This window comes from Suricata suricatta, chromosome 10 (genome assembly GCF_006229205.1).
Source record: "Suricata suricatta isolate VVHF042 chromosome 10, meerkat_22Aug2017_6uvM2_HiC, whole genome shotgun sequence".
Taxonomy (NCBI): domain Eukaryota; kingdom Metazoa; phylum Chordata; class Mammalia; order Carnivora; family Herpestidae; genus Suricata; species Suricata suricatta.
The window spans coordinates 14,102,635-14,109,120 of record NC_043709.1 but is presented as its reverse complement, the minus strand read 5'-3'; positions in this window follow the sequence as shown (position 1 = coordinate 14,109,120).

Sequence of the window (6,486 nt, the reverse complement as noted above, 5' to 3'; positions counted from 1 at the left end):
ATGTCCCCACTACCCAAAGCAATCTACAGTGCTGCAATCCCTATCAAATTACAATGGCATCTTTGACAGAAATAATCCTAAAATTGGTGTGGAACCACAAAAGACCCCAAACAGCCAAAGCAATCTTTTTAAGATTTTATTTTCAAGTAATCTCTACACCATACACGGGGCTCAAACCCACAACCCCAACATCAAGAGTACCACACACTACTGACTGAGCCAGCCAGGAGCTCACAGCCAAAGCAATCTTGAGAACAACAAAGCTGGAGTCGTCATGCTTTCTGATTTCAAACTATATGGTAAAGCTACAGTTAGCATAAAACCAGGCACACAGATCAATGAAACAATAGCCCAGAAATAAACCTACATATACATGGTCAATGCACGGCAAAGGAACCAAGAATATACAATGGGGAAAACTGGATAGCTACGTGCAAAAAGGTGAAACTGGACCACTACCTTACACCATATATAAAAACCAATTCAGTGGATTAAGACTTGACCATAAGACCTAAACCCATAAAACTGGAACATAGGTGGTAATCCTGACATTGGTCTTGGCAATGATTTTCTAGATCTGACACCAAAGCAAAGGCAACAACAACAAAAAAGGAAATGGGATAACATCAAATTAAGCTGCACAGTGAAGGAAATCAACAAAATGAAAATGCAATCTACACAATGGGAAAAAATGACTTGCAAACCATCTGGTAAGGCCTTAATATCCAAAATATGTAAAGAACTCCTACAACTCAATAGCAAAAATTTTTGTATTAAAAATGAGTAGAGCACTTGAACCCTTTTCAAAAAGATATACAGATGGCCACAAGTACATGAAAAGGTGCTCACCATCACTAGTCATCGAGGAAATGTAAATTAAAACCACAGTGAGACAGTACCTTACATTCATTAGAATGGCTATTGTCAAGAAGAACTAAGTGTTACAAGAGTGGAGAGAAGGGAACCCTTGTGCACTGTAGGTGAGAATGTAATTTGGTGCAGCCACTATCAAAAGCAATACATGATAAAGGATCCTCAAAAAATTAAAAATAGAACTACCACATGATCCAGCAAGTTTACTTCTGAGTATTTATGCAACAGAAACAAAAACACTAATTCAAAAAGATATCTACACTGCCATGTTCATTGCAGCTTTATGACAGTTTGATAACACACACACACTGGAGTATTATTTAGCCATAAAAACGAAGGGACTCTTGACATGTAACAACATGGATGGACCTTGAGGGCATAAATGATGCTAAGTGAAATAAGTCTGAGGAAGATAATACCATATGATCTCCCTTGTGTGTGGTATCTAATTTTATTTTAATCTGAACTCACAGAACAGATTGGTGGTGGTTACAGGTGGGGCTGGGTGAAATGAGTGAAGGTGGTCAAAAGGTACAAACTTCCAGTTATAGAATAAGTCATGGACATGTAATGTACAGCATGGTAACTATAGTTAATAATACTGTATTGTCTATTTGAAAGTGGTTAAGAGTAGATTGTAAAAGTTCTCATTACAGGAAAATTTGTATGTATGAGAATTGGTATTAGCTAGAGTTGTGAACATTTCACCCAATATGTACAAAAATCTAATCTTAATGTCCTATAGCTGAAACCAATATAATGTTGTATGTCAATTATATCCGAATTTTAAAAAGTGAATGTGAAAGTAAAGCTTGCTCTCTGAAGCAAAAGACAGTGTACCATAACTGCTTCTGTCATGGTCAAAGTATATTACTTCTCTCAAATGAACTACTTCTTCCAACACTAACTTCCTCTCCCTCCAAATGACTTAAATATAACAAAAAATTGTATATGATAACTATATTAAAAGCAAATGAGGGTCGCCTGGGTGGCTCAGTCGGTTGAGCATCCGACTTCTGCTCAGGTCATGATCTCACGGTTCGTGGGTTTGAGCCCCGCGTCGGGCTCTGTGCTGACTGCTAGCTCAGAGCCTGGAGCCTGCCTTCAGATTCTGTGTCTCTTTCTCTCTCTGTCACTGTCTCTCAAAAATAAATAAATGTAAAAAAAATTTTTTTAATAAAAAAAAAAAAAGCAAATGAAACAGACCAGAACTCTACAGTATTAATTGGGAAGTACTCAAACAAAGCCTGTAAGGAAATCAGGGAAGGAGAACTGGGCAGAGGGAAAAGCTGAACCATTATGAAGTTTCAACAGATGTCCTTGCAGATCCCTAGTTCCGAAGCTGCGATGGCCCTTCATAGAAGTTGTAACCGAGGCACTGTGGCTGAGACATACTCCCGTCTCAACTCATTATTCAGTTGGGGCTGTCTTCTTCCAGGCAAGGCAGCTGCCATAAGCTGAGAGCCATTTCCAGAGAAAGATTCGGCTGCGAGCAGTCACTAGCCAGCACCTTTGGAAAGAGCTTATTCATGAAAAGGATGCTAGGTGGTACATCCCAGCAACTATTACAAAACAGTTCAACATCTATTTCCACTATTTCCACAAGTGCTGGATGGAAATACAGGTCATAGAAAGCCCAGAGGTACTGAGGAAGGAAGTCATTGAGAAAATAATGCACCCAATGTTTTCATTGAGAAAACATAAACCCAGAAAGGAACCTGGCATTTGGGACAATTTATTCCCTAAGAATATTGTGGATTCCAGAAAGTGGCTAAGGGCCTGAGAAAATGAGCATAGATTTTTTTTTTTTAACCATGCAGTGCTAGTGGGAAACAAATCGTATTGAGAAATATCAAGTAGGTGGTGCTTGAATACCCTGCCTCCCATGGCCTAGAGTTGGCTTACAGCTAATGACTAACTAGGAACTGTTCCTCCCACAATCAGAAGTTCAGTTTTAAGTCATCTGATTATAATTCACTGATATAATCCAGATTACTATTACACTTAGCTGCCTACCAAAAACATAAGTCTTCACTGGAGGAAGATAATGTTATATTGGGCCATACACTTTTATTATAATTTTTGACATGTACTAATCAGGGCATGAAAATTAGCAGGTACACAAGGAAATAAAGCATAACTATAAACTGAAAAATATAGACTATAGGAGCATACAAGAGACAAGAGATCCAAATAAACGACCTATCAGAAACAAATTTTGCATAATTATCTCTAATACTGTCAAGGAAATTTAAAAATTGAGAATTTTGACCAAAACTAGAATTTTAATTTTTTATGTAAAAAAATTTTTTTAATGTTTATTTTTGAGACAGAGAGACACAGAGCGTGAGCTGGATATGGTCAGAGAGAGAGGGAGACACAGAATCAGAAGCAGGCTCCGGGCTCTAAGCTGTCAGCACAGAGCCTGATGCAGAGCTTGAACCCATGAACTGTGAGATCATGACCTGAGTACAAAAAGGCATATAATTTCTCTGAGAAGGAAGAGCTAATAGTACAGAAGAAATACATGTAAAAACATTGGCTAAAAGTTTCCAGAACTAATGACGTCAAACCAGATTTGAAAGCACCCCTAACCCCAAGCAGAAGAGACCAAAGAAAACTACAGCAAGGCACACTGAGGTAAACTAAAAACTAAAGCAAAGGTAAGTTACAGCCATGGTGAGTGAGGCACAGAGGAATGTATTATCTTTAAAGGACAAGAATTCAACTTCTGAATAACTTCTTAACAAAAACATGTAAGTTGGAAGATGATATATATATTCAAGGTGCTATAAAAAAATAGCAGCCAAATTTTAACACTTAGTTTAATACTTAGTAAAAGTATGTTTTACGAAAACAAGTGAAAGTTTTTTCAGATAAACAAAATGAGAGTATTTCCTATCAGGATACCCACACCAGAATAAGTGGAACTGGCAAATATTAAAATATATGAATGAAAATAATTCTATGAAAAAGAAAAACCTTAAACCAAAGAATGAAAACGCCCGAAAGTATACTTAGCCATAAGGTGCTTCCTAATTACTATGACCTAAAACAGGGTTGGCAAATTTTCCAAAAAGCAGACATTCCATTTAACTAGTTGCATCTGTCACTTCACTTAACTCTGTTGTGGCACAAAAATAGCCACAAACAATCCATAAATGGAAACCTTAAACAACAAGAGGCAGACTACATTCATTCTCAAGCCCTGGACGCCTATCCTGTGCCTAGTGCCTAGAGAGCATGGGAGATTCAGTGTGAGTAAGAAAGTCTATGCTCTCTACCTAATGGGACAAAAATTACTTTCGGGGACCCAGTCCTAACTTAGTGGGACAAAAGAGCTATCAGTCCGTGAACGATTGATATTTCCTGTGTAATTCAGGAATATGACTTCAAGCAACACCCCTCTCCTCACCTAGGCCTTTATAGCCTGTTCTGGAAGCACTGATGGCAGCACTTTGTACCTCACAAGGCGGCTAATGCACTCCTTTAAAACACACCCAAGGAGCGCCTGGGTGGCTCAGTCGGTTAAGTGTCTGGCTTCAGCTCACGTCATGATCTCACAGTTCGTGGGTTCGAGCCCTGTGTCGGGCTCTGTGCTGATAGCTAGCTCAGAGCCTGGTGCCTGCTTCACATTCTGTGTCTCCTTCTCTCGCTGACCCTCCCCTATTCCCACTGTCTCTCTCTGTCTCTCAAAAATAAATAAAGAACATAAAAAAAAAATTAAAAAGCACACCCAACCCAGCCAGGGACCCAATACTGCCCACAACAGGCAAAGAGAGCCGCTGCAGACAAGCGGGATGAAAGAGAGGCCAGGACTCAGCAGCAGGGCACACACAACACACACAGGAGACGCTCCCTTAAGTGCCAGGTACTGGGGAGCAGGAAATACTGCACGGCAAGGCACTACAGGACCTTGTCTGCATAAGGCCATTACTTTCAAGAGCAAAAGATCTACATCTTTTGACTTTCCTAACAGAGAGTTAGACAACATGAGGTGACAGAGGAATATGTCCCAAATGAAAGAGCAGGACCAAATCACACAAGAGACCTAAGCAAAACAGATAAAAGTAATGTGCCTGATGGAGAATTTAAAGTAATAATCATACAGATACTCACTGGACTTGAGAAAAGAGTGAGACATCAGTGAGAACCTTAACAAAGAGATAGATCAACCGGCGCCTGGGTGGCTCAGTCGGTTAGGCATCCAACCTCGGCTCAGGTCATGATCTCGTGGTCTGTGAGTTCGAGCCCCCTGTTGGGCTCTGTGCTAACAGCTCGGAGCCTGGAGCCTGCCTTGGACTCTCTGTCTCCCCCTCTGTCTGCAGCTCTCCTGCTCATGCTCTGTCTCTCTCTCTCTCAAAAATAAACATTAAAAAAATGTTTTTAAAAAGAGATAGAACCAATCAGAGATGAAGAACACCATGAATGAAATTAAAAATACACCTGATGGAATAAATAGCAGGCTAGAAAAAACAGAGGAATAAATGACCTGGAAAACAGAATAATGGAAACTAAGCTGAGCAAATGAGAAAGAAAATTATGCAAATTGAGAACAATCTTGAGGAACTCAGTGACTCCACTAAGCATAACATTTGCATTATAGGGACCCCAGAAGAAGAGAGAGAAAAGGGGGCAGAAAATTTACTTGAAGAAATAATAGCTGAAAACTTCCCTAATCTGGAATGATATTCAGATCTAGGCAGCACAGAGATCACCCCAGAAAACAAAACCAAAACAACAACAACCACAAGAACAAAAACCAAGGAGGTCTACCAGAAGACACACAGTAATTAAATCGGCAAAAATCAGTGATAAAGAAAAAATTTAAAAGTAGCAGGAGACCGTTACATCTGAGGGAAATCCCATCAAGCTATCAGTGGATTTTTTTCAGCAGAAACTTTGCAGGCCAGAAGGGAATGACACAGTATGTTCACAGTGCTGAAAAGGAAAAATCTGCAGCCAAGAATATCCTATCTAGCAAGGCTATCATTCAGATTAGGAGAGAGAGTTCCTCAAACAAAAATTAAACAAGTTCCTGACCAGCTCTACAAAAAATATTAAAGGGGACTCTGAATGGAAAGACCATAAGTGAGAGTAGAAGAAGAAGAAAAAAAAAAGGCAGCAATAATAAGCATTTCTGTAAAAATCAGTCAAGAGATTCATAAAATAAAAGGATGTAAAATATGATACCATCTACTTAAAATGTGAGGGTAGAGGAGAGGAATAAAAAATGGGTTCAAACTTAAGCAACTATCAACTTTGTACTATATACAGAATATACTGTATACAAATCCAGTACTAACTACAAATCAAAAAGCAGTAATAGATATGCAAGGAATAAAGAGAAAGCAGTCCCAATATATCACTAAAGAAGCCTATAAACCATGAAAGAGAGCAAGAGAAGGATCAGGAAAAAAAAAAAACTACAAAAACAACCACAAACAAGTAACAAAATCGGAAAAGAATACACATCTACCAATAATTACTTGGAGGTGCCTGGCTGGCTCAGTTGGTAGAACATGAGATTATTAATCTCAGGGTCAGGATTCAAGTCCCATGTTGGGTGTGGAGCTTACTTTTTTAAAAAATTAAATAGTGAAAAAAATAACT